We start from the raw sequence: 25,579 nt of genomic DNA, 5'->3' as shown, positions 1-25,579 counted from the left end.
ATCCATTACCTACTAGGAAAGCACTTGAACTGTCAATTGGCACATTGACTAAAGGCAAGTATCCATTCACTGCCCAAGACCATTATTTATTTCCTTCAGATATTGGGCCAGATCTTCAGATGGTGTAAACTGGTGTAACTCCATTGTCCTGGATAGAACTATGTCAATTGGGGATTTGATCTATTACTTCTTGCATTTCACACAAATTATTTCATTCCAGAAAAACTCATACCAAGAAGAGTTACATTATGTTCCAACATCCTAATTTTACAGAACTACATCATCTTGGACCTGTGTCAGATTTGGATGTGATATGTATTTGATAGTGGCCTTAATACCTAGTGGTCCTAGAAGAAGTCCGGCAGTACTAGGTGACTAATCTGCTAATTGTCTGATATTTTGCTTTGATTGCTTTTTTGTTGTACCACCTTGTATCTTCCGCAGCTGCTCTCCTTACTCTGAACTACAATGGATCTCAGTTAGAAAATAAAAAAAATAACCTGAAGCTTGGTGGAAGTATGTCTAAGGTAGCTGGACTACTGAGTTGTTCATTCCTGAAAAATCATCCTGAGTTTTGTTGTGTTTGTGATTCCTGTGACAGATGCATCGCTTTGGAAACAGGGAATATTCAAGGGCTATTATATTGAGCTGTGACCAATGCTATGGACACACAGAACAGTCAAAGCCTATCGTATGAACTATATAAATATTACATGTATCTTTATGGGCTAGCTTGTATTGTATTCCTGGCTCAATGGGTGAGCCAAACTATGCTTCTTGTAGGAACTAAAATCACTGCTAAGTACTTAATGCAAATCCCTAATGCAGGTAACAAGTGTATGGAAATAGCATATACTGGTTTGACTTGGTTCAAGAGGCTTGGAAGACAAAAAAGTATAAAGCTCAGTGAAGGGACAGGAGTTACTGTCACACCATTCAAGGACTGACAACAAACTGTGACCCTGGCCTGGTCTACACTGGCGGGGGGGAGAGGGGGGAAATCGATCTAAGATACACAACTTCAGCTAAGAGAATGGCATAGCTGAAATCGATGTATCTTAGATCGACTTAGAATCAACTTAGTCTGCGTCCTCGCGGCGTGTGATTGACGGCCGCCACTCCCCCATCGACTTTGCTTCCGTCTCTCCCCGAGTTGGAGTTCAGCAGTCGATGGGAGAGCGATTGGGGATTGATTTGTCACGTCTACACTACACGCGATAAATTGATCCCTGATAGATCGATCGCTGCCTGACGATCCGGCGGGTACTGTAGACATACCACAAGAGAGCCAGGCCCTACAGAAAGCGTAAAAGTGTTTCAGCCCTCATAGAGGATCCATGCAGAAGATGGATGACTGCATGGCCAGCTCAGACGTGCCAAGATAATCACAATGAACTGCAGGAGTCAGCAGTCCAAGCCCCCACTCTAGAGAGAGGAGATCATGAGAGCCAGCCCTGAGAAAGGTGACAGAGGCCTGAGGGCAAACCAGAGACAGCTCCAGGGGTTTTGCCGCCCCAAGCAGCCAAAAAAGCCGCGATTGCGATCTGCGGCAGTTCAGCAGTACATCCTTCGCTCCGACCGGGAGTGAGGGACCTTCCACTGAATTGCCACCGAATAGCCGGACCTGCCGCCCCTCTCCAGAGTGGCCACTCTAAGCACCTGCTTGCTAAGTTGGTGCCTGAAGCCAGCCCAGGATCAAACTACAGGTGCCCTCAAGGAGACCACAAAAGGGACAGAGGTGTCCTTACCTCAGAAACTGGGCAATTTCGTTTTGCAGTTCATTTCTGTCTGTGTCAGTATGGCACACTATTTTCTCTCTTGCATGGTAAGTCTATTCCTGCTCCCCGCTCCCCCTTTGTTGTTTTGTTTTTTTAAATAGTCATTAACACTAAACCTGAATTTTAAAAAATTTCAGCTGGGTGGGGGAGGAGAAAAGGGATATTTTCCAACGATTTCCCTCCTGTCTGATGATGGCCAAATAAATTTTTTAAATTGTGTAACCTTTTGTTTGGAGTGCAGAGGTCTGCCCAGTGCAACACTCAGGTGACAGGGTCACAAACAACAAACTGCACTAGTTACCTAATCACGCTTGCCAGGGGAGTGGGTTTGCAGGAGAGTTGTACCACTGAAACCATACCCAGCTCCAAGCAGGTCTCCCAACCTCACAGACTCACAAATCCAGGTTTCTTTGGTGGAATTAATCAAATTATAACACATACGATATCCAGTGTTGCAGTTGATCGGCAACAGAGATTTGCTCTCTAGCACAAAGACAAAGCCATCTGCATCTTGACTTTCAATTGAGTTGTGGGCACTCAGCAAAATGAAGAAAACTGTGTGCGTGGAGGGTGGGTGGGGGAGAAGACAGAGGAGACAAAATAGGAGCTGCTGAGTAAATAGCAAGAAAAGCAGAAAAAGAAAAAGGAGGAGGAGAGCAGGAAGTCACAAGCTATGGCATCGTTTTATATGAAAAACAAAATCAGATGGAAACAAGTAACTTATTATCCCTTCCATTAAATCTAAAAGAAATAAAAAAAGAGATAAGCAATTCAGGAATAGAGGAAAGAACATAAGAAAATATTATAGCATTTATTTTTATGTATTTTGCAAATTAGTTTTTATTATTTATTCATTCACCAACTCCTTCGTTCCCCTCCCCCCGTTAGTTTGTTTGTTTGCAACTGGAATCACTTTATACTTCGGATGGGTAGCGTTTGTTTTTTCAGTGATAAGATTATATCGGCAATTACTGTTTGTGGTTCTGTTTAAACAAACACGCTTGTAAGGTAGCATGTTATGTAACACATTACAAATCTCTATTTCACAGGTCTTCCAAACTTTAGGAAAAAAACCTCTGAATTAATGGCTCCAAGTTTTCAAATTCTAAGTAGTGCATTTCTCAGTTCCAGGATTCCTGGAAAACACTAAGAATAACTGAGAAGAAACCAGGAACCACAAGAGCACAACAAATAGCAGCTGTAACACAATTATAACAACCTACTTGATTTCATAACTCCAGGGAGTATTAGAAATTTCAACATATTTTTGGGCATATATTCAGTTTTCAGGTTGGAGTCATCAATAAATACATGTTTCCATACTTTTGTTTTTAGAATTGTCTTTTGCTGAGTATATAATGATTTTTCAGATGCTCAGGATTACAACTCCCACAATCAAAACACAGTCCAGGGATATAACAGGATTTACAACTCCCAAGATTAATGCTGAAAATCCATCAACATAAAGGCTTATATAATAAAGGTAATTATTTGATATAAATACCCAAAAGGATTATTGTAAATTATTTGCAATGCATGATAAAAAATAAGTTTTGGTTTTAATTCAGGTGTAAAAACATTCTGATGCTTTTATTTCACTAAAATCTGGTAAATAAAAAACATGTTCTTTCCCTCTTGTAACTAGACTTTTCTGAAGACTTGTACTAGAGCTAATTAGCTTTAAAATGTGTTTTTGTGAAAGAAAAAAACTGACTTTCCAGAAACATTCTTAAGAATTTACAGTAGATTTGTATTATTAAATCAAGCAGGTAAAAAATTAATTTTTTTTCAGAAAGGTGCTACATTTTTTTTCATGTGAACTGTTAAATCAGCAAGTGGCTTTTCTAATAAATAGCTAAGTTGATTAAATCCAGATAGCATCATCAACTGGTTTCAATTGCGTGATATAAGTCTCTCTATTAAACCACTAGTTTGATTACAGTATGTGTTTTCTTTGAGATAGAAACCACTGCATAGTTAAATGCAAATTTGTTTACTGAAACTTAGCATACCAATTTAGGACTAGTCATTCTGTCGTGTCTTTTACAGATGCATTGTACACTTCCTACAGATTGTTTAAAGGAAAATATGTTTGTGAAAAGCAGCATGGTACATTTGCAGGATGCAAACAGTAAGGTTATGTATATGCCATTTGACCATAATAGTCATGTTTACATTTGCCGTTACAATTAATTGCAGCAAGCCAAACTTATTCACTATCAAACAATGACAAATATAAAAATACCTACATATTAAAAATGACAAAACAAGTTGAAAAACAAATAACGTTATGATAGGTGAAAATTCATCCACTCCAAAGCGATGCATTTCAGTGGTATCCACTGTCTCCAACTCCTGATTTAGTGAAAATTCAGACACAAGATTTCATATCTATTCTTAACACCTGCTGGAGTCTAACATTCAGATATCTGTCTCTAGAAGACACAAACACAAAGCTCTTTTCTGACACAAACACAATGGTCACGTGTGTAAAACCTTGTTCACAAGTTTTGCAGGGAACAGTTAACTTCAATGTACTGAGAAAGACAAGAACACTGCTCTTAAGCTAATAAAACAAAGAAGTGCCATTGTACCAGCAATTTTAAAATGTATTTTAGCAGGTTGCTTAGAAAATGTACATGCTGGTGATTTATTTGTTCACTGGGTGAGAAGCAACTAGGGCTTTCCCCACTCTTTTGTTCAGGGAACCTTAAAGGACTTGAAAGAGCAACTTTGGAGGAGTTTAATCTTAGAAATCCAACTGTTACAATAACTTTAATTAAATAGATACTGATCCCTGAAATATCTGCATTTTTTTTTTCTTTTTTTTTTTTTTTTTTTTTTTACACACCTTTTCTTTAAGTCTGTGACTCGATCATGAACAACATCATTCTAAATTCAAGCTTCTTAATTGTGACAGGTCATAGAAATCCATGTTTCCATCCCCAGAATGGATGGTTGGAAACACTTGAAGAATCTGATCAGGAATTTTGAAGCTTTCAAGGAGGCAATAGGTAGGCATGTGCGACCTACAGGTCAGCGTGCTTTGTTCCCCTCTGTACCTAACCCTCAGAGGAGGCAAGTGAATTACAGCCCCTAGCTTCAGAGCTGGGCTCTTCAGCTCAAGGTATAGAGACTAATGCTTTCAGCTCTGGAGGTAATCCAAGATGGCAGACGTTGAACTCTCTCTTTTGGGGCCATACAGGTCTTGCCTAAGGAATCATTCCTGGGGGGAAATAGTCTACTGTAACTTTTGACTAGATAAAGACAAAAGCACATTTAAATTAGATTTGATTCACACTCACACATAATAACTGGATCTGCTGTCAAGTATCGGGGGTAGCCGAGTTAGTCTGTATCCACAAAAACAACAAGGAGTACAGTGGCACCTTAAAGACTAACAGATTTATTTGTGCATAAGCTTTCTTGGGTAAAAAATCTACTTCTACCCATGAAAGCTTATGCACAAATAAATCTGTTAGTCTTTAAGGTGCCACTGTACTCCTTGTTGTTTTAATAACTGCATTTGCAGACCAATTTGCAGTGGGATGTAATCAGATCCTTGTCTGGTTCATTTAGTCACTTCAATGCCCAGGCTCTGCCAATGGGTTTGGGAATCCTTTTTCCCTGGCGTATCAAATACTAATTCATGCCACATACAAACTGAGCTTAAAATGGGCTATCTACATCATCTGTAAGAATAAAACATGATGTCTTGAAGATAATAGGAAGGCCAAAAGAGAGTTAGGAGAACAGCTAGTCAAAGACTGAAAAAGTAATAGCAAAAAAAATGTTTAAGTACATCAGAAGCAGGAAGCCTGCTAAACAACTAGTGGGGCCACTGGACGATCGAGATGTTAAATCGGCACTCAACGAGAAACTAAATGAATTCTTTGCATCAGTGTTCACGGTTGACGATGTGAAGGACGTTCCCAAACCTGAGCCATTCTTTTTAGATGACAAATCTGAGGAATTGTCCCAGACTGAGGTGTCATTAGAGAAGGATATGGAACAAATTGATACATTAAACAGTAATAAGTCAGGACCACATGGTATTCACTCAAGAGTTCTGAAGGAACTCAAAGGTAAAATTGGAGAACTGCTAACTCTAGTATGTAACCTATCATTTAAATCAGCTTCTGTACCAGAAGACTGGAGGATAGCTAATGTGACACCCATTTTTAAAAAAGGCTCCAGAGGTGATCCCGGCAATTACAGGTTGGTAAGTCTAAACTTCAGTACCAGGCAAACTAACTGAAATGATAGGAAAGAACAGAATTGTCAGACACATAGATGAATTGATTTGTTGGGGAAGAGTCAATATGGTTTTTGTAAAGGGAAATCATGCCTCACCAATCTACTAGAATTATGTGAAAGGGTCAACAAGCATGTGGAAAAGGGTGATCCAGTGGATATAGTGTACTTAGATTTTCAGAAAACCTCTAACAAGTTCCCTCACCAAAGGCTCCTAAGCAAAGTAAGCTGTCATGGGATAAGAGAGAAGGTGCTCTCATGGATTGGTATCTGGTTAAAAGATAGGAAGCAAGGGGTAGGAATAAATGGTTAATTTTCAGAATGGAGAGAGGTAAATAGTGGTGTTCCCTAGGGGTCTGTACTGGAACCAGTGCTATTCTACATATTCATAAATGATCTGGAAAAAGGGGTAAACAGTGACGTGGCAAAATTTGTGGATGATACAAAATTATGCAAGATAGTTAAGTCCCAAGCAGACTGTGAAGAGCTACAAAGGGATCTCACAAAACTGGGTGACTGTGCAACTAAATGGCAGATGAAATTTAATGATGGTAAAGTAATGTACATTGGAAAACATAATCCCAACTATACATACAAAATGATGGGGTCTAAATTAGCTGTTACTCTCAAGAGATCTTGGAGTCATTGTGGATAGTTCTCTGAAAACATCCAATCAACGTGCAGCAGCAGCCAAAAAATTGAACAGAATGTTGGAAATCATTAAGAAAGGGATAGATGGGACAGAAAATATTGTATTGCCTCTGTATAAATCCATGGTATGCACACATCTTGAATACTGTGTGCAGATATGGTCGCCCCATCTAAAAAAAGATATATTGGAATTGGAAAAGGTTCAGAAAAGGGCAACAAAAATTACTAGGGGTATGGAACAGTTTCTGGATGAGGAGAGATTAATAAGACTGGGAATTTTCAGCTTGGAAAAGAGATGACTATGGGAGGGATATGATAGAGATCTATAAAATCATGACAGGTGTGGAGAAAGTAAATAAGAAAGTGTTATTTACTCCTTCTCATAACACAAGAACTAGAGGGTCACCAAATGAAATTAATAGGCAGCAGGTTTAAAACAAAGAAAAGGACATATTTTTTCACACAATGTACAGTCAACCTGTGGAACTCTTTGCCAGAGGATGTTGTGAAGACTATAACAGTGTTCAAAAAAGAACTAGATAAATTCATGGAGGATAGGTCCATCAATGGCTATTATCCAAGATGGGCAGGGATGGTGTCCCGAGCCTCTGTTTGCCAAAAGTTGGGAATGGGCAACTGGGGGATGGATCACTTGATGATTACCTGTTCTGTTCATTCCCTCTGAAGCACCTGACGTTGGTCACCATTGGAAGACAGGATACTGGGCTAGATGGACCTTTGGTCTGACCCATTATGGCCGTTCTTATGTTCTTGAAAGTTCACAGAGAGTAAACCTCAAAAGGGGGAGGGAGAACATTTAAGCGTGATTCAAACAAAGCCACTTTCACGCTTAAATGGTTATGGAAAACATTTGTAGAGCTAGCCCAGCTCGGCTATAAACTCAGCCCCCTGCAGGACTATAACACAGTGTAACAGTGTCAACAACATAAGCCCTAATTCTGCAAGCTGATCTACATGGGCATCTGAGTTGACCCATGTGGCTCAGTTTGCAGGACTAGTACCATTGTTTGTAAGTGTAAGTGTATCTAGTATAGACAAAAGTCATGTTACAAACATAACCATGTTTCAAATGGTTTCAGTCACAGTCACAACGCCCCATAGTGAATAGTGCCTAGTGGTAAAAAGTCAAGAGGCCAAATTCAGCCATATTGTTATGCGCTTAAGCGACAGTAAAGCTGCAGCTCTCACTCAATTTTAGCTCCAGACTCCCATCATCTTCAGTTTTTATAAAAATATATTCTACATTTAAATCCCACTCTCTTTAAAATAATAATAAATAATAATAATAATAATATTTTTTTTAAAAGGCTAGAAGTTCTCGGTTTCAGTACCATCTAATCACAGAATATTAAACGTGGGGGGAAATAACCTTGAAATGTGGAATTCAAAAACTAAAAAAACAAGAACCCTGATGCAGTTCATAAAATGCCTGTGTAGAAATAAGGATCACTATATTAGCATACAGTGACAGAGCCCAAATTGCAACATCATAAATTGTTTTATTTGATATATAAATTAAATACCCATGAGCATCTTAATTTTAAAACAGCAACTGTGAATTAAGATGCCCTGCATAGTATATTTTGGGCCAAACTCTGTATGCCTGGAACACAGCCAGCCAAAATTTAACATCCTAATTCTGGCTCCCAACAAACCCACAACGAAATAAAGTTGCTGTGTACAAGAGCCACAAAGGAGAGGCCTAGGGTGGGGTTCTGAAACTTCATTGCACCGCGACCCCCTTCTGACAACAAAATTTACTACACAACCCCAGGATGGGGGACCAAACCCCAAGCCCACCTGAATCCAACTGCCCCAGGTAGAGGGGGCCAAAGCCCGAGACCCACTGTCCCAGGTGGCATGGGCCCAAGGGCTTCAGCCCCTGGTGGGCGGCCCGTAACCTGAGCCCCAATCGCCCAGGGCTGAAACCCTCGAGTTTCAACTTTGGCCCCAGGCAGTGGGCCTCAGGCTTCAGCCCCGGGTCCCAACAAAAGTAAGCTAGCCCTGGTGACCCCCATGCAGTCCCAACCCACAGTTTGAGAACCACTGGGCTATTGCAATCCCCACATCAGCGCACATGTGCCCCCTGGCCTGACAATGGCAGTTATGCAGATATACACACAGAGTACAGATTAGGCCTACTCTGTGTAGGCCTAACCACTCATGCTGTGCATGAGGCCACTGACAGCCAGGATACAGGCACTCACATTAACACTCTTCTGGATTCCTTCATGTGATGGGTCAGTCTTTGGCCTTTTGTGAATAAAACAAGCCCTTCTGTTGGCCGAGTTTAGCCAAATATTGATAGGGTTGCCAACCCTCCAGGATTGGCCGGGAGTCTCCAGGAATTAAAGATTAAGTCATTTAATGAAATCTCCAAGAATACTTCCAACCAAAATTGGCAACCTTGTTTACACACCACTAAGGGGCAAAACTACCCCAGAGGACTGCATAAAGATGATGTGCTGCAGCCTGACCAGATTTAAGGGTGGCTGGTCTAGCTGCACAAGGGAGTTGCAGGAAACCCCCAATCCATTTGCGGCAGGGACAGAGCTGCATGATGCAGGAATGGAAAACATACACATCAACTTCAGTCACCCCTGGAAGCCACAGGTCTATCCTAACACACTTCTTCCCCACACCAAAATGAGACTGATGGGGGACGACTACAGTAACCCTTGCACAGATCCTGCAAGGGGAGGAGGTGTAAGGTTCTGGGAGGTTTTAAATTTGGAAGAAAAAATGATGACAGCAGAAGAATGTTATCAATCAGTTAATACTAATTGCTACCTTTTATCTCCACCAAGCAACGCTCCTGTGCTTTAAACTTGCAATGTTATTTAATGTCATAAAATTGAGAATGGGTGAAGCCATGTCAAAACCTAGAAGCACAGCAGAAGAGAAGGCAGCAGATGGAGGTGAGAGAAGAGAGAATGTCCCTTCCATGACCTCATTCCCTTATTCACACAAAAGCCTCTCTGCAGGGAACCAGAAGGGAACAAGCTGCATGGCTAGAGTGCAGGCAGGCCTGTCTACCTCAGACCACAGAAAAGCCAGAGATAGAAGTTAGCAAGAACTTACATCCTTATAGCTTGACAAAAAACACTGAATTTCACATTTGCACATCTTCCAGGGAGCAAATATCAGGCCTCTTCCCTGGTATGCTGTTCTGAGATTCCCCTTTTTCTTGTGCGCCGCCCAGGTCCGTCTTTCCTTCTGCCCCAGTTTGTCTCACCTTGACATCTCATGCTGTTCCTTCTCCAGTGCTGATACCTGCTTCAGCTCTTCCTCAGCCTGGTTTCCTCCACTCAGCTTATCCCTTACCCAGATTTGATCCCCTGTCATTTGATTCTCCGCTCCCAATTCTGCTGCCCATGCCCAGACTTCCACACACAGTAACCTGAACTCCTGAAAAATCTACTCCTCCCACTCCCACCAACTAGCAGACTGATAAAATTTTAAAATTCAAATAAAACATCTGGTTTCTTTCCCAAAAATGGATCTGATTTTTTCTTCAGATACTGAAAGAGAACCAGTTACATACCACAAAGATAGGCACTTAATAAAAACCTAGGATTGACAGAGGTCACCATAGTGTTTAAAAATTGCACTAGGATTTCTAGCTGAGTCAAGATGAAGGTTGCTTTCTATTTTTACCAAATAAAGTGTTCGCTATGATTTATCATGGCCTGTATATACAAACACATAACTATGTTTTGCAAACCCTTACTTACATGAGTACACACACAAGTAGCCATGTTGACTAGCTGGACTATTCATACACACAAATATCTGCAGGATCAGGCCCATACATATGTACAAGTATATATAAACACATATATATTTCTACAAATAATAAGCTATGCAATAACTACAAGAATTATATACCCAAGCCATATCTTCTGGGCCTAAACTATCTGACTACCTCTCTAATATTTTGTAGTCTAAAACTGCATATGACAGAAAACTAACAACAATGTAACATACCTAAGGGCTTGTCTACACTGGCAATTTACAACACTACAACTTTCTTGCTCAGGGGTGTGAAAAAACACACCTCTGAGCGCAGCAAGTTTCAGAGCTGTAAAGCGCCTGTATAGACCCAACGTTGAGAGCCGCGCTCCCAGCGCTGGTAGCTACGCCCCTCGTGGAGGTGGGTTTTTTAGAGCGTGGGGAGAGCTCTCTCTCAGCGTCCTGCTGCGACCACATAAGTCGCATTAAAGCACTGCTGCGGCAGCACTTTAGCATTGCCAGTGTAGACTAGCCCTAATACAAGAAAATAGCTTAAGCTCTTTGGTGTATATTTAACAAAGTCTCCTCCAATGTAACACTTGAATTAGCTCCTGAACTACAGATGGTAAACTCTGTGTTTATTTTTATAAGGAATTATCAGTCAACCATCTTACTGACTGTGGATCCTACAAAGAGATGGCACAGATAGATTCCCTGTGTGACGTTGCACTCCATATGATTCTATGAAAATATGCTAAAGTGTTTATATAATGTAACTGGAACATGCTTCATGCAAAAGTTGATATTTTGTAAGGTATCATTACAAAGCTTATAATCTACTCAGTGTGTCCATTCTATTTGTATAAATGTATCATACTTATATCTGGAACTAGAAATATGAAATATAACTCTGAGCTTCTATTGTAATTATGCAAAGTGTGGGCCATTAATGGTGGTTTGGAATCTTGATGGCTCCCATCAACTAGGACAACTGGTTGGAAATGACAATGTTTACTTGCAAGCCTTTCTGTGAGTCTGGTCAGGTAGAATGAAGGCTTGGGGTCTCACCAGACATATGACCATGTCATGCGGTACTGGAATCCATCTTAAACCTGGGGCTTTTCCATTTAGGGGAGGGGTGGGGACCCAGAGAGACAAAAGATTCTCACCTTGTGCCAAAGCTGTATAAGGGGGTGGAACAGAACAAAAGGGCTGCAGTCGTGAGAAATCCCCTAGCTACCACCTGAGCTGGAACAAGGACTGTACCAGGGGAAAGGAATGGGCCCAGACTAGAAAGGAGTCTGGTCTGTGAAAGAAGCTTATTGCAACATCTCTTGAGAATGAGATTTATCTGTAATCAGTTTCTTAATGTATTAGGCTTAGACTTGCATGTTTTTGTTTTATTTTGCTTGGTAACTTACTTTGTTCTGTCTGTTATTACTTGGAACCACTTAAATCCTACTTTTTATATTTAATAAAATAACTTTTGCTTATTATTGAACCCAGAGTTAGTGACTAATACCTGGGGAGCAAACAGCTGTGTGTCTCTAGCAGTGTTATAGAAGAACAATTCATGACTTTAGCCCGTAAAAGCTTTATACGGAGTAAAATGGATTTATTTGAGGTTTGGACCCCATTAGGAACTGGGTATCTGGGTGCTGGAGATAGGAGCACTTCTTAAGCTGTTTTCAGTTAAGTCTGCAGCTTTGGTTCATACCTGGGTCTGTGTTTGCAGCAGGCTAACATGTCTGGCTCAACAAGGCAGGGTTCTGAAGTCCCAAGCTGGCAGGGAAAATAGGCTCAGAGGTAGTCTCAGCACATCAGGTGACAGTCCCAAGGGGGCCTCTGTGACCCAACCCATCACACCCTGCACCTGAGCAGACCCTCAGTAACTGCACTAGCATGGGAAGGAGAGGCAGTGTTGCCTATGTGCATCTCCTTGCAGGATGGAGGCCCATGTATTTAAAACAATGATAGATGTCATTAAAATGAAGATACAGGGACAGACGCTCAGCTGGTATAAACCACCATTGCTCCTTTAAGTCACCTGAGCTACAACAAGAAGGGTTTGCTGTAGTATCAGTTCCATGATTTGGGAGCAGAAGGAACTCTTCATATGGTAGCACAAAAGCATAAATAACCCTATCATAATGAAAATATAGATTCAATCCACAGAATCCAATCACATCTTCCTGCTGTTATAGAAAAACCTAAATTTTTTAATCCTATCTTCCATTTTAAAAAATTTAAACACGATATATGCTGTTGCAGATGTTTAACACACCAGGGAGCTCTGGCAACACTGACTAGCAGCCTGCGTGTCTGGTTATTACAGGCCCAGCACTGAACAGCCTACACACAATGGGAAGCAAGATAAAGAAAAATCTGACGGCAGGGGAGGGAGGGGGAAGCACATGCTTATTTTGCAAATTTGAGACACAAAGCAAATTTATTTTCCAGAGTTTGTTTCCATAACTGGTATGGACGGTGCTTCTAGACAGATAGCATTATCAAGTGTCCCTTGCATGACCTAAATTGGTAAATCACACCATATTTTCAGTGCAAATGGAATGAGTCATCCCTAGATGCTAAATAATAAGGTAGAGATGTGTTTTTATGTTATTAATGATCTTGCTGAAGTACAGTGAACACAGAACTCTGTCTCCTTTAGCATCTCCTCACTCCGATTGAACTGGTAATAGTCCTGTTTGCATGTAATACATTATTCCCTAACACACACTCTGCTTCCATCTGATGATCCCCAAGCAAAGCCTGACTACTAGGGAAGAAGAAGAAATGATTTCCCAGAAACAGGACCAGGTACTAGGGCCTACAGAGACCCAATGCCTGATGCCATGGCCCATAGGTAATGCAATCACTAGGAGTGGAGACAGGCGGAGCAGTGATTATTTATAAATTGGCAGTTCCTGCGGCAGCCCCAAAAGGCTGCTGATCATCAAAGGCTGCTCTCTTTGTTAAATATACTATAACCCCTGGTTGCATTCTCTCTCCCCCGTAAACTCCATGGGGTTGGGTCAAAGAGCGCATGCCCTAGCCCTCTCCCAATGGTTCTCTTCCCTCTGTCCTACCCAGTCTCTGCTCCTTCATTCTGTATGAACCACAGACAAAGACGGGACTTCACAAGGGTTGGGGGTGTGTGTGTGTGGAACCATTGCTATAAAGGTGGTTGACCCCTCCCGCAACTCCACACAGTACCGAGGAGATCTGTGCTCAGCGGTAACCCTTTACATGTGGATCTAGAGAGGGATGATCTGCATCATATTGAGAAGAGTCTTTCTAAAATCTTCCCAAGAGCAGCCAGATGGTAGTTAAATCAAAGATATGCTGCAGATTAGGTTTAGCAAAACAGTCAGTTGACCAGCCAAATAATGTCAACTAACAGGTCAGTTCAACCCCTGTTAGTTGATCATGGTAAAACAGTGTCAAATATTCTGGCAAGAATGCCCTGAGGTAGGTGGCAGTTTACCTTTTGGATTACACCATAATGCCAATTGTTAACAAGCCTACTTATATCTTGATCCCTCACTCTTACATAATGCTACCTGTTGAGAAAGATAAACTGGAACCTGAGCATCTTGACTGGCTGGAATCTTCTAGAATATTGTAAATATGAATATCTTTATTTGTACACCAGGCCATCAATGTATATGGTGGTTTACAAAGCACATTAAACATGTTAAAAGACACGGTCCCTGCCATGAAGAGCTCACAACCTAAACTGAGTGGACCAACATGCAGAAATTAACTCAGAAGGGAGAGGAAGGTTCAGAGCCATTAAACCTCCTCCTCCAACACAAAGAGAATAGATGCACAGCCATTAAGCGGTTTGAAGATTTGGCCTGCTGCCTACCTAGCATAAATGCATTTTAAAATGACTTCCTTTTATAGTTGTTATGCGTGTTTTATTTGTTTAATTTCATTTCTCTTTTCTAATCTTGAATAATGTTCACATTTAAACGCTAACCTAATGTTGCTAAAAATGGTAGTAATTATGGGTGCATTTTTTTAACTTAATTTCACTGGTTTCCATTTTTCTGAGTTAAAATAGCTCAGAAGTAACTTTTTTGGAATTTCACATAATTATTTACCAAGGTAAGGCCTACTAGAGACCAGAATGTTTTTTTTTCTTTTTTGGTACTGTTCTAATAAACTAGTGCTTTACAATATTTGACCATTTTTGACATTCTTTGGACAATATTTGATCAAATGTCTAATTATTTTTAGATCCGTCAAATGCCCAACCTTCGTGAAAACGATTGCGCTCATCCTCATTCTGTCTTTCCTTTCCCCAACAACTGCCCCACCCCGCAAAAGCCAAAAGTTGTATTAATTTCCCAATCCATACAGCCTTCTTTTTGAGCCAACAGAAATTAAAAAAAAAAAAAAAAAAAGACTGAAACCTGTATTAGTATGTTTGCTAGTACAGCTATACTGGGATACTCTTTTGTAGTACAGACATAGCCTCCTAATAGAAATGCAGTTTATATGGGCAAAAGTGTTCTTCTGTCGGTATAGCTTGTACCATTTTCCCCAAATAAATGAGCTATACCAGCAGAAGCACTCTTTTGCTGGCCTAACTGCATCTACATTAGGCCGTCAGAGTTTGAAGAAAATCATATTCCTAAAGCTATGTTGGAAAAATCATTAAGTACAGACCAAGCCCTAGACAGTGCTTCAAAAGACACAACTGTCTAATGTTTACCTTTTGGACTTTGTGTAATATGTCACTGGGAGACAAACTTATAAGATGCAAACACACACTGAAAATGGAAAAAAAAAAAGTTGTCTATATAAGCTCTTTCAAAGGTAACTTTTACATAACATGTAGCAAAGAAATTGGAACTGCATAAGAGAAGGTTAAAAAACACACATTGATGTGTTTTGTTTTCTCAAAAAAAGTGTGGTATTTGAAGCCAGGCCCTTTGGTTTATCTGTTGTAAACAAACAGTGATTGCTTCCCAATGTACCACTCAATATTTCCTAGAGAAGAGATTCTGAGAAAGGGGAAGGGAAAAAAAAAAAAAAAAAGAGTCCTGGTTCCCTAGAAACATTAAATTAACAGAAGGGATCTGTAAACGAAACAGCAGAGGTTTAAACGCCTTACCCTTTACTGTTTCCTGCCTTCTTGGAAAAATCTCAGCATTAAAACAGATTGGATTACATTACAGGAGGGGTTGCTGCTGAAGAATTTTTTTTCAGTTGTAAAATGTTTACTTTTTCTAATTCAATTTGTTTTTCACCTTCATTTTGTTGCACTGTTACTCAGGCTCCTGTGAGACATCGGAGGTCTGTGTTTGCACGAAAATTACCATGCCACAATCGTTAACCATTCCTCACTTTGCAAAACAATCCTTGTTGGAAAATGCGTAGTAGGTACCTTTTTGATTTAAGGAATGTTTATTTTCAAATGCATTTCAGTCTGATTTTTTTGCTCTGAGCATATATTTTTTAAAAGTACATTGAAAACTGCTGATAGTTTAATGATTTAAAGGGAAAGCAGATGAGTTCTGAACAAACACCCCCGGAAATTAACCTACTTCAGCCTTTCAATCAGGAACTATGAATAAGTGATCAAATTTAACCTTGTAAACTTCACTTTCAAAGGTAATCTCATAGATTCTAAGACCAGAAGGGACGATTGTGATCTTCTAGTCCAACTGCCTGCATAAAACAGTCCATAGCACTTCCCCCAATTTCTAGAGCAGATCTTTTAAAAAAAATCCAATCTTGATTTAAAAATTGCCAGTGATGAAAAAGCCACCATGACCCTTGATAAATTGTTCCAGTGGTTCATCACTTTTACTGTTAAAAATTTACACGTTATTTCCAGTCTGAATTTATCTAGCTGAACATATACAGTAAAGCTCAGAGTAACTACAGTCACATATCTGTTGCCTAATACTATCTAATAAGAACCATACCGTACTGCATAAGACTGAACACATTTAGGACTCTGAACCTAATATTGCAGTTGCAGGCAAAATTCCCTTTAATAACAATGGGAATTAAGTCTAGGTGACGGCCACAGGATTAAGGCTCCTGGGTCACAACATCTGCAGCAATTTTTACATTTAAATTTAAATATTTTAAGTTGCTGAAATGAAAGCTCCCAGCATTCTCAGATGGCATCAAGAACTGTTAAAGATGAAAAACAAAAGATTCTTGCTAGCAAAATATTTCGCACTCTTCTTGTTACTGGGAACTTTCGGGGTGTCTTCACAGTCAGCCACTGCTGTACATTAAATCTGCTGATGCCGCTGAACTCAGAAGAGCATTGTATAAAACCCTAACAGCATCACAAGGTGGGATAATCACACAAAATCATAGGGCTCTATATTAATCCTAGAGATACAGGAAATATTAATGGGTACTTTGAAAAGTATGCTACTGCCTGTGTAAAAGCAGCAACAGATATTCAAGATATGCAGCAAAGCTTCCCATATACTATATATAAGAGCAGAGCCTACAAAGTCAACAAAGCAGGCCTTGACAAATAATTGACTTCAGCAGCTTTCTGAACACATATAAGACATTGATTAAAAGGTACCCTTTTCCAGCTTTGAAGGATTATGTGGAAGAATGGGACTGCTTTACTGTGAAAAGGAGTGGTGAGGGGCAGGACAAGTTTGCCTTTCTTACTGTCTTTTTGTAACAATTGTCTGTTAAGTTTTAATTTCCCAATGCCACTCAGATATCAAAACACAAAACAAATGTTCTAACAGAGATACATTTCCCAATAGCATAATACTGGGCAAATTTATATTATCTCTTTAAAAAAAATCACATACCACAGATTGAAGGAATATTGAAAGAAATTGATTATACACATCAGCAACTGAGTGAAAATCTTTACTCAGATTTTTGTAAAATTATAAGTATTTTTGTTTAAAAATATGGGGACAATAGTATTATAAAATCCTCTATGGATTCATCTTGGCAAATAGTTAAAAGAATCATCTTTCATTTAAGGCGAATAAACATCAGAATGGAGTCAAACTGTGCAGCCTTTATTTATTTTTAATGTCAGACATATACAGAAAAAATACAAGTGACATGAACTGATGTAGTTTGCACAAGAGCTCTAAAAATTCACAAGTATTTGTGTACTCTCTTTCACATCGTTTTAGCACCACATAAAAATATATTAACACTAGGTCATGCAATTATTACACCATTGAACAAATATCTACAGTGTAAAGCATTTGTCATTCAATAATAAAATTACTAACTATTATAGAGGACAATTTCCTAACTCAAGAAGTGCTGTAACCAACACAGGAGAATTCTATGTTAGACCTAGTCTTGACACAGAGAGGAACTGATCACAGAATTAAAAATTAATGGCATAACTTGACCGTGTTTATAACGTCCAAACAGAATAAAGTCCAGACCAGTAATATAAATACTTAATACTTTAAAATGGCCATTTTCATAATTATTGAGCCACATGAACTGGGAGGAAAAATTTAAATCAGAAAATGTGAATGATAATTAGCAATTGTTTAAGAACAGTTGACTAGATGCCCAAAATCTATAATCCCAATCAAGAAAGAAGGCCATGTTGGTTAATAAACAGACCCGGTTTAGAGAGGAAGAGAAGACAGCTATAAAAATTAATAAAAAATAAAAAATAAAAAGTTGATAGTAATGAATCTAAATTAGAAACTAGGAATTGTAGAAAATTGGAAAAGGAAGCAAAGGCACACAAGGAGAAATCTATGGCCAGCAGAGTTAAGGACAATAAGATGGAGTTTTTAAAGTATATTAGGAACAAAAAGAAACCTGATAACAGTATTGGCCCATTACTAGAGGTAAATGGTAGAATTATCAGCAATAATGTAGAAAAGGCAGAAGTGTTCAATAAATGTCTGTTCTGTATTTAGAGGAAAAACAGATGATATAGACCAGTGGTTCCCAATGCGGTGCCCGTGGGCGCCATGGCGCCCGCCGGGACATTTACGTGCGCCCACCTACTGACAAGTGAGCGCTTCCGCCGGACAAGCAGCTGCCTAGAAGCGGCAACGCCAAGAAGCGTCACTGCGGAAATGTCAATGCTTCTCAGCGGAATTTCAGCGGTGACACTTCTCGATGCTGCTGCTTCTCGGTGGCATTTTGGCAGCTGGTCATCCAGCGCCTGCCACACTCTTCTGGGAACATGAATATGCTATTGCAACAGAAAGGTTGGGGACCACTGATGTAGACATTGTCAGCAGGAGGGGTGCTTTGTCCTCCCTCTGCGCTTGACCTCCCCTCCCCCCACAACACATTCCTAGCAGAAGGAAGCCCAAGCGGGGATTGGAAGGGAGTCACTTCTAATGCCGGCCCCTTCCAGTTGCTGCTCTGCAGCCTAGCAGCTGCCTGAGAGAGCCTGGCTGGGGAGGTAGCTTCTGCTCCCTGTCCAGACTCGGCTGCTGGAGACTGCAGCTAAGCAAGCTGGAAACACGCTGGAGGCAGCGGGGCTCTGGCTCGCTCAGCCCTAGTCCCTGGCACCCAAGCCTGGGCTGGGAGCAGGAACCATCTGCCCAGCAAGGCTCTCTCATGGAGACAACAGCCCACCATGCTACAGAGCAGCATCCCAGCAGCTAGAAGGGGCCGGTCCCACCTCTTCCACTCCCTGGCATCTGGGACATGCATCGCCCAACCCCACACCCAGCCCTTCCCATTTACGGCTGTTCAGGTGCTCAAGGAATCCACCCAGGGACCTGCTGTGGCTGGGGGAGGAGCACCCCATCCAAGTCCCCACCTAGCCCGGCCCCCAGCCTGCCACAACTGGGGCACAGGGAGCCCCTTCCCTGGCCCCAACTCTGCTGCGGCATGGCACGGGCTAGCCCCAGGAAAAGTTGGAGTGGCCCGGACCCAGCCACGACTAGGGGTGCCTAGCCCAGACCCAGGTGTGGCCCGGGCAGCCCTCCTCCAGTTCGGACCAGCTGGGGCTGGGGCACCTATCCTCCAGTCCCAGAGCTGCTGCAGCGCAGAGAGGCGCCTCTCCCTCTCCCCTCAGCCCGGGTGCTGCTGCAGGAAGAGAGCTGGGGGAGTCCACTCTCCCCGCCATAGCCCCTGAGCAGCCTCCTTCACCCCAAACTCCTCATCCCCACCCCAGAGCCCGCAGCCCCAGCTGGAGCCCTCACACCCTACACCCCGACCTTTTGCCCCTGTCATGGTATAATTCCCAAATCTGAACCTTAGCATCCAAAATCTGGGTACCAGCATGAATCCTCTAAGCTTAATTATCAGCTTAGATCCTGTAGTGCTGCCACCAACCAGAAATTCCAGTGTCTGGTACACTCTGTCCGCCAAAAACCTTCCCTGGGGACCCCAAGACTCAGATTCCTTGAGTCTCACAACAAAGGGGAATAAACCATTTCCCTCCTAGGTTACCCTGGAAGATTACTGTTATTAATACCCTGAATCTAACACCAGAGGATTCCCCCTCAACCCCTCCTCTCTCCCCTCACCAGAGGCAAACAGATTCAGCTCAGTGAATCTAAAACAAAGAGGATTTTATCTCTCCCTTCGTTCTCCTGTCTCCCTCTCCCCCACCAATTCCCTGGTGAGTACAGACTCAATCCCTTGAGCCTCAACGAGGAAAAAAAATCAAACAGTCTAAAAGCAAAAAACTTTTAATAAAAGAAAGAAAAACAAAAATTGTCTCTGTAATCAAGATGAAATATTACAGGGTTTCCAGCTTATGAAAATGGATAAATAGCCTTATCAGAAAAAATACATTTAAAATATTCCAGCAAACTACACATGCACATAAAGAAAACCAAATAAAAGACTATACTGTCTTTCACTCTTGTACTTACAGATTGGAAACAGACAATTTAGAGAGCCTGTAGAGACGTGTGGTGACCCTCAGAGCCTAGAGAGCACACAGACACAGAACAAAGGACCCACACCCAAACTTCCCTCCACCCAGAGTTGAAAGTATCTTGTCTCCTGATTGGTCCTCTGGTCAGGTGTTCCAGGTCCCTGTTTTGTTAACCCTTTACAACTGAAACAGACATTAACCCTTAGCTATCTGTTTATGACAGCCCCAGCCCTGAGCCCCCTTCTACACTCTGAACCCCTCGACCCCACCCCCACCACATGAATTTTGTTAGGTGCACCAATATGGAGGTGATGTGTCACACATCACCTCCATATTGGTGCACATAACTAAATTCATTCTGCACATGGGTGGGAAAAATTAGAGGGAACACTGGCCAGGGCTCCCATTAATTTTTAACTGGCCACAAAATGTCCATGACTTTTGCCAAAAATAACTATGATAAAATCTTAACCTTACTTACAGTGATAGACTCAAGGAGCTCAATTTATTTAGCTTCTCAAAGAGAGGATCCTGGATGATTTGATTAGTCTATAAATATCTATGTGGGGGGACAAATCTTTAATAATGGGCTCTTCAGTCTAGCAGAGAAAGGTGTAACATGAGCCAATGGCTGGAAGATGAAGCTAGACAAATTCAGACTGGAAATAAGGTGTACATTTTTAAACAGAGAGGGAAATTAATCACTGGAACATTTTATCAAGGATCATGGTAGAGTCTCCATCACTGACAATTTTTAAATCTAGATTAGATGTTCATCTAAAAGATCTGCTCTAGGAGTTATTTTCAGGAAATTCTATGACCTGTGTTCTACAGGAGGTCAGACAACATGATCACAGTGGTCCCTCTGGGCTTGGAATCTAAGAATCAATGCATTTTTAACCAGTGCTATATAATCCTCAGCTTTGGTGACAAGACCTCTGTTAAAATAAATACTGCCGCTGCTTTCACATCCCCCCCCCCCATTTTAAAAGAAGCAGAACTCATACTTGAAGTGAGTAATAATATCACTCCAGCTCTAGGACAGAAGTCAATAATACACTGTAGAGAGAGTTATGGGAAATGGCCTTTAATGGTTTTAATTATCTTTTCCTAGAAAGGTTTATAGACTGTTGTTGATATTTTATCTTGATAGCTCTGCTTTATATTACAAAGTGCATAATGTCAATAAGGGAGGGCCTGTGTCTCAGAGCAATGCTTGCAAAAACTTTAACTCTTTATATGCTCCAACTCAAAGTTTCCATCAATCAAAGGACACAATGCTGGGACAGGCTCCTCTCACTAAATATGCATTATGGGTAAAAATTAAAGACTCCTAAGTCCCTTCAGTGTTTTTGAAAATGTTACCCAGTATGCTTAGTACTTACAGAGCACTTGTCATAAGTAGACCTACTCAGAAGATATGTTGACACTGCAGGTGGGAGTGAGCCTTCCAGCCCAGCTAGACAGACTCATGCTAGTGGGGCTCAAGCTAGCCTGCTTAAAATTGCAGTGTGGACATCTGGCTTTGGCAGAGACTTGAGCTAGCCACCCGAGCTCACAACCAAGGGGTTGGGTGGGCTTAAGAGCTGCCACCTGAGTCACAAACATCCACACTGCTATTTGTAGCACATTAGCTTGAGACCTGCTAGTGTGAGTCTGTCTAGCCAGGCTTGGTGGCTCGTTCTCAGCTGCAGTGTAGACATGCCCTAAATACCTAATTACCATTAAGTTCAATGGGTATCCTGAGGGATAATGGTATTGCCTGTGCCTAGCCTGTACCACTTCACGTTATTTACCCTCCAGCTGGGGCTGTTAGTTTAGCTTAGCACATTCCATGACTAAAGCTTTTTATAACCTCACACTAACACTACAGGAAAGAGGCCAGTGTTTTGTTGCAAACTCTGTTCACTTTCCACCCAGGCACTAGTCCTAGGATGGTTTTGCCTGTGCTTCAGAATTCCCTTTCCTTTCTATCTTTCCATCTTTTTCTATACATTGGTTGCACCTTTTTATTTCTCACGAAATGGCCCAGGATTTGATCCAACAGAAAAATACACTACTAAATGCAGCACAACTTTCGGGGTCTATTCTTTGAAAGTTATTTCAATCTAATTGCTCTTTGATTTAAATTGTTGCTTTTATCCACTTCAAAATGGAAGCACAACATTCAACTTTCTGTCCATGAATACAGATACCCAAGGTCTGATCCAACATCCACTGAAGTAAATGGCAAGACTCCCACTGACTTCAGTGAAGCTGGATCAGGCCCTCAGACACTTTCATTTCACCTCTTCACTAAATAAAATGCAAAATGGGGAGAGGAGCTAGTGTTCCATGTAGAAATCATAGGCATATTATGTAAGTGACAAATACTTAAGCACCTGTATTTAGGCATGAATAGCAGCATTCATACTTCAAAGCAATTCACAATGATCTCTTGATGATCTTTTCCTGCCTATTTGAGATACAATTCTGGGGATCACTGATGCTATTCATGAGGTTTAGGAGATGGCAGTGATGGAAATAGAAATACTCCATTTATCCAGAGAACATGGGGAAACTGCAATGCCAATATCACCTCAGTACTCTTCTGTTTGTGTCAGAGGCACAGCCCTCTCCTGGGGAAGGGTAATTCAATCTCCAATTTAACCTTGTCCTTCCCCTGAACAAAGTCTGCCAGCTTTGCCAGGACTTCTAATTGATTTTCTTATGCCATAATTTCCACTAAGAGTTAAACCTAGTTCAGAGTAAAATACCAAAAAGAATTGTTTGAGATACCATGATATACTACAGATGACCGGGGATATATAAATACTCAGATTAGACAGATCCTCATTTTGCAATTCTCTCATTCTTTCTTCCTCCCAGAATGGATTCGTACTAAAAGAGCATAAATTGCACCTTCTGCTACGCCTAGCTTTCAAATGCTTAAGGATCCCACCGCTTGACTCCCTTAGTGAGATATCCGATCCCCACAAAAAATGTACCGATATGAAAAAGCACTCCAGTTTCTCAGAATTATAAACTCACTTCAAACTCATCTGGTATGGGATGGGGACAATAAAAAATTAGTGATTTAGAAGCGTGCTAACCCCTGAAGCTCCATAATAACCAGTACAATTAGGTAACTGCAGTTCCTGCTGACCATTCTCCTTTTATTCATAGCACATCTGAGTAGCTCCTGGAGGGATAATGAATAAGTATCATTGCCTGCATTTTACAAAAGGGGAAGCAAATACAGGGTTGACTTGCCAAAGCCATGCAATACATCAGTGGGAGAGCTGGGATTAAAATTCAGGTGAACCTGTCTTCCTGCTCCCCACACAATCCCCTAGACTGCAACTGAAAGCAGAGAACAGACAACATTGATAGATTTAGAGGGGGTGATTATTTCAGCTAGGAGCTGTGGCAAAGCTAGCAGGTGCCATGGAATGCACACTCAAGTTGAAACAGAAATTCTATTCCTAAACGTGAGTGGCGAAGGACACAAAAAGAGAAAAGTGTGTAATTTCCAAGGGGCATCAATGTATCAGTCCAAGCAACAACAGGGTTCCAATTGCATGTGGCTAATAGTAACAGCTATACTATATTATTTGGAATAAAAATTATACATGTCTTTATGATAATTCTATAGTCTTAAACCCCCAAATGGGACAGCTGGATTATCTGGCATGGTAAAAGGGCTAGAGAGAGGGGGGAGCGGTACTTGACATAGGTAGGGGCTCAGATATGTGGTTCCATCATAAATCATCAGAGAACCTCAGCTATAAGATATACAGAAAATATAGGTTAAGGTTATTTGGGGGAGATTGGGAGGAATAGGCAGAGAGGTTTGCTTCAGGGGCCTGGCACAGCACCTTGGCCTGTCCTGATAATTCAAGAACAGTCAATAAAACTGAAAAGATAACATTTTAAAAGAGATGAAAGAAAACAGCTTTTCACACAATGCTGAATTAACCTGTGGAACTCATTGCCACAAGATATCACTCATGCCAAGAGATCACCTACTGTTACATCTGATAGAAGTTTTTTAAAAAACAAGATAAGCTTATTCATGTTTCTTGACATTAGCAAGCCATTAACTGGTGTCAGTTAAGAAACCTCCCCTATGGGAAATTTCACCGCTAACTGTCCACTATGGGGTTTCTTTCAGCTGCCGCTGAAGCATTTGGAACTGGTCAATATTACAGACAAGATACTGTACTGGCCATCCGTAAGTCTGATCCAGTATAGCATTTCCTATGTTCCTATATAAAGATGACCTGTATGTTCTGCAGACAGTTCATTTCAATGTAGAGTCTATTTGGATCTAAAATCTCAGATACCAGAAACAGTAACTGTAAAATTATATTGCAGATTCCCAAACTAGAATACTGATAATAAGACTGCATGTCACAAGGTTCAAATATTGCAAAATCTGCTGGCATCATAATATCGACAGAGTTTAACAACCACAGTGTTACCTGGATGGATGGCACATCAGGACATGGTTTGCGGAAGTCATTTATTGATATTATAATCCAGGGATTGGTAACCTCTGACATGCGGCTTGCCAGGGTAGGCACCCTGGCGGGCCAGGCCAGTTTGTTTACCTGCTGCATCTGCAGCTTCAGCCGATCACGTCTCCCACTGGCCGGGGTTCGCTGTTACAAGCCAATGGGGGCTGCAGGAAGTGGCGCGGGCTAAGGGATTTGCTGGTTGTGGCTTCCCGCCACCCCGTTGGCCCGGAGCGGCAAACCGCAGCCAGTGGGAGCCACGATCAGCCGAACCTGTGGATGCGGCAGGTAAACAAACTGGCCCAGCCCACCAGAAGGCTTACCCTGGCGAGCCGTCTGCCAGAGGTTGCCGACCCCTGCTATAATCCATAAACATCAGCCTGTTTTGGGGCCTACAATGAAGGATCTCCCAACTGTAGCCTGGTCCACACTATGCCGTTAAATCGATTTTAACAGTGTTAAATCGATTTAACACTGTACCCGTCCACACTACAGTGCTCTTTAAATTGATTTAAAGGGCTCTTTAAATCGATTTCTGTACTCCTACAAAATGAGAGGAGTAACGCTAAAAATCGATAGTATTACTTCGGAATACTGTTAGTGTGGACAGAAATCGACATTATTGGCCTCCGGGAGGTATCCCACAGTGCACCACTGACCGCTCTGGACAGCAATCTGAACTCGGACGCAGTGGGCAGGTAAACAGGAAAAGCCCCGCGAACTTTTGAATTATATTTCCTGTTTGCCCAGCATGGAGCTCTGATCAGCACGGGTGGCGATGCAGTCCCAAATCCAAAAAGAGCTCCAGCATGGAC

The 25,579-nt window shown here is 41.3% G+C and overlaps 1 protein-coding gene and 1 long non-coding RNA gene across 5 annotated transcripts in view; one reads left to right on the top strand and one right to left on the bottom strand.

Moving 5' to 3' along the window:
- Window positions 1-25,579, bottom strand: part of CRADD (CARD and death domain containing adaptor protein) — a 113,807-nt gene that overhangs the window by 48,692 nt on the left and 39,536 nt on the right. The window lies entirely within an intron of this gene.
- The window catches only part of LOC116821584 (uncharacterized), a 28,810-nt gene continuing 5,850 nt past the window's right edge, over window positions 2,620-25,579 (top strand). Inside the window, exons 1-2 of the long non-coding RNA XR_012656090.1 lie at window positions 2,620-3,261; window positions 24,422-24,481. This is a non-coding gene — a long non-coding RNA (uncharacterized LOC116821584). The remainder of the gene's footprint in view (window positions 3,262-24,421; window positions 24,482-25,579) is intronic.

This window comes from Chelonoidis abingdonii, chromosome 1 (genome assembly GCF_003597395.2).
Source record: "Chelonoidis abingdonii isolate Lonesome George chromosome 1, CheloAbing_2.0, whole genome shotgun sequence".
NCBI lineage: Eukaryota > Metazoa > Chordata > Testudines > Testudinidae > Chelonoidis > Chelonoidis abingdonii.
The sequence above is the reverse complement of the archived record's forward strand: the minus strand, read 5'-3'. Positions and strand labels throughout refer to the sequence as shown.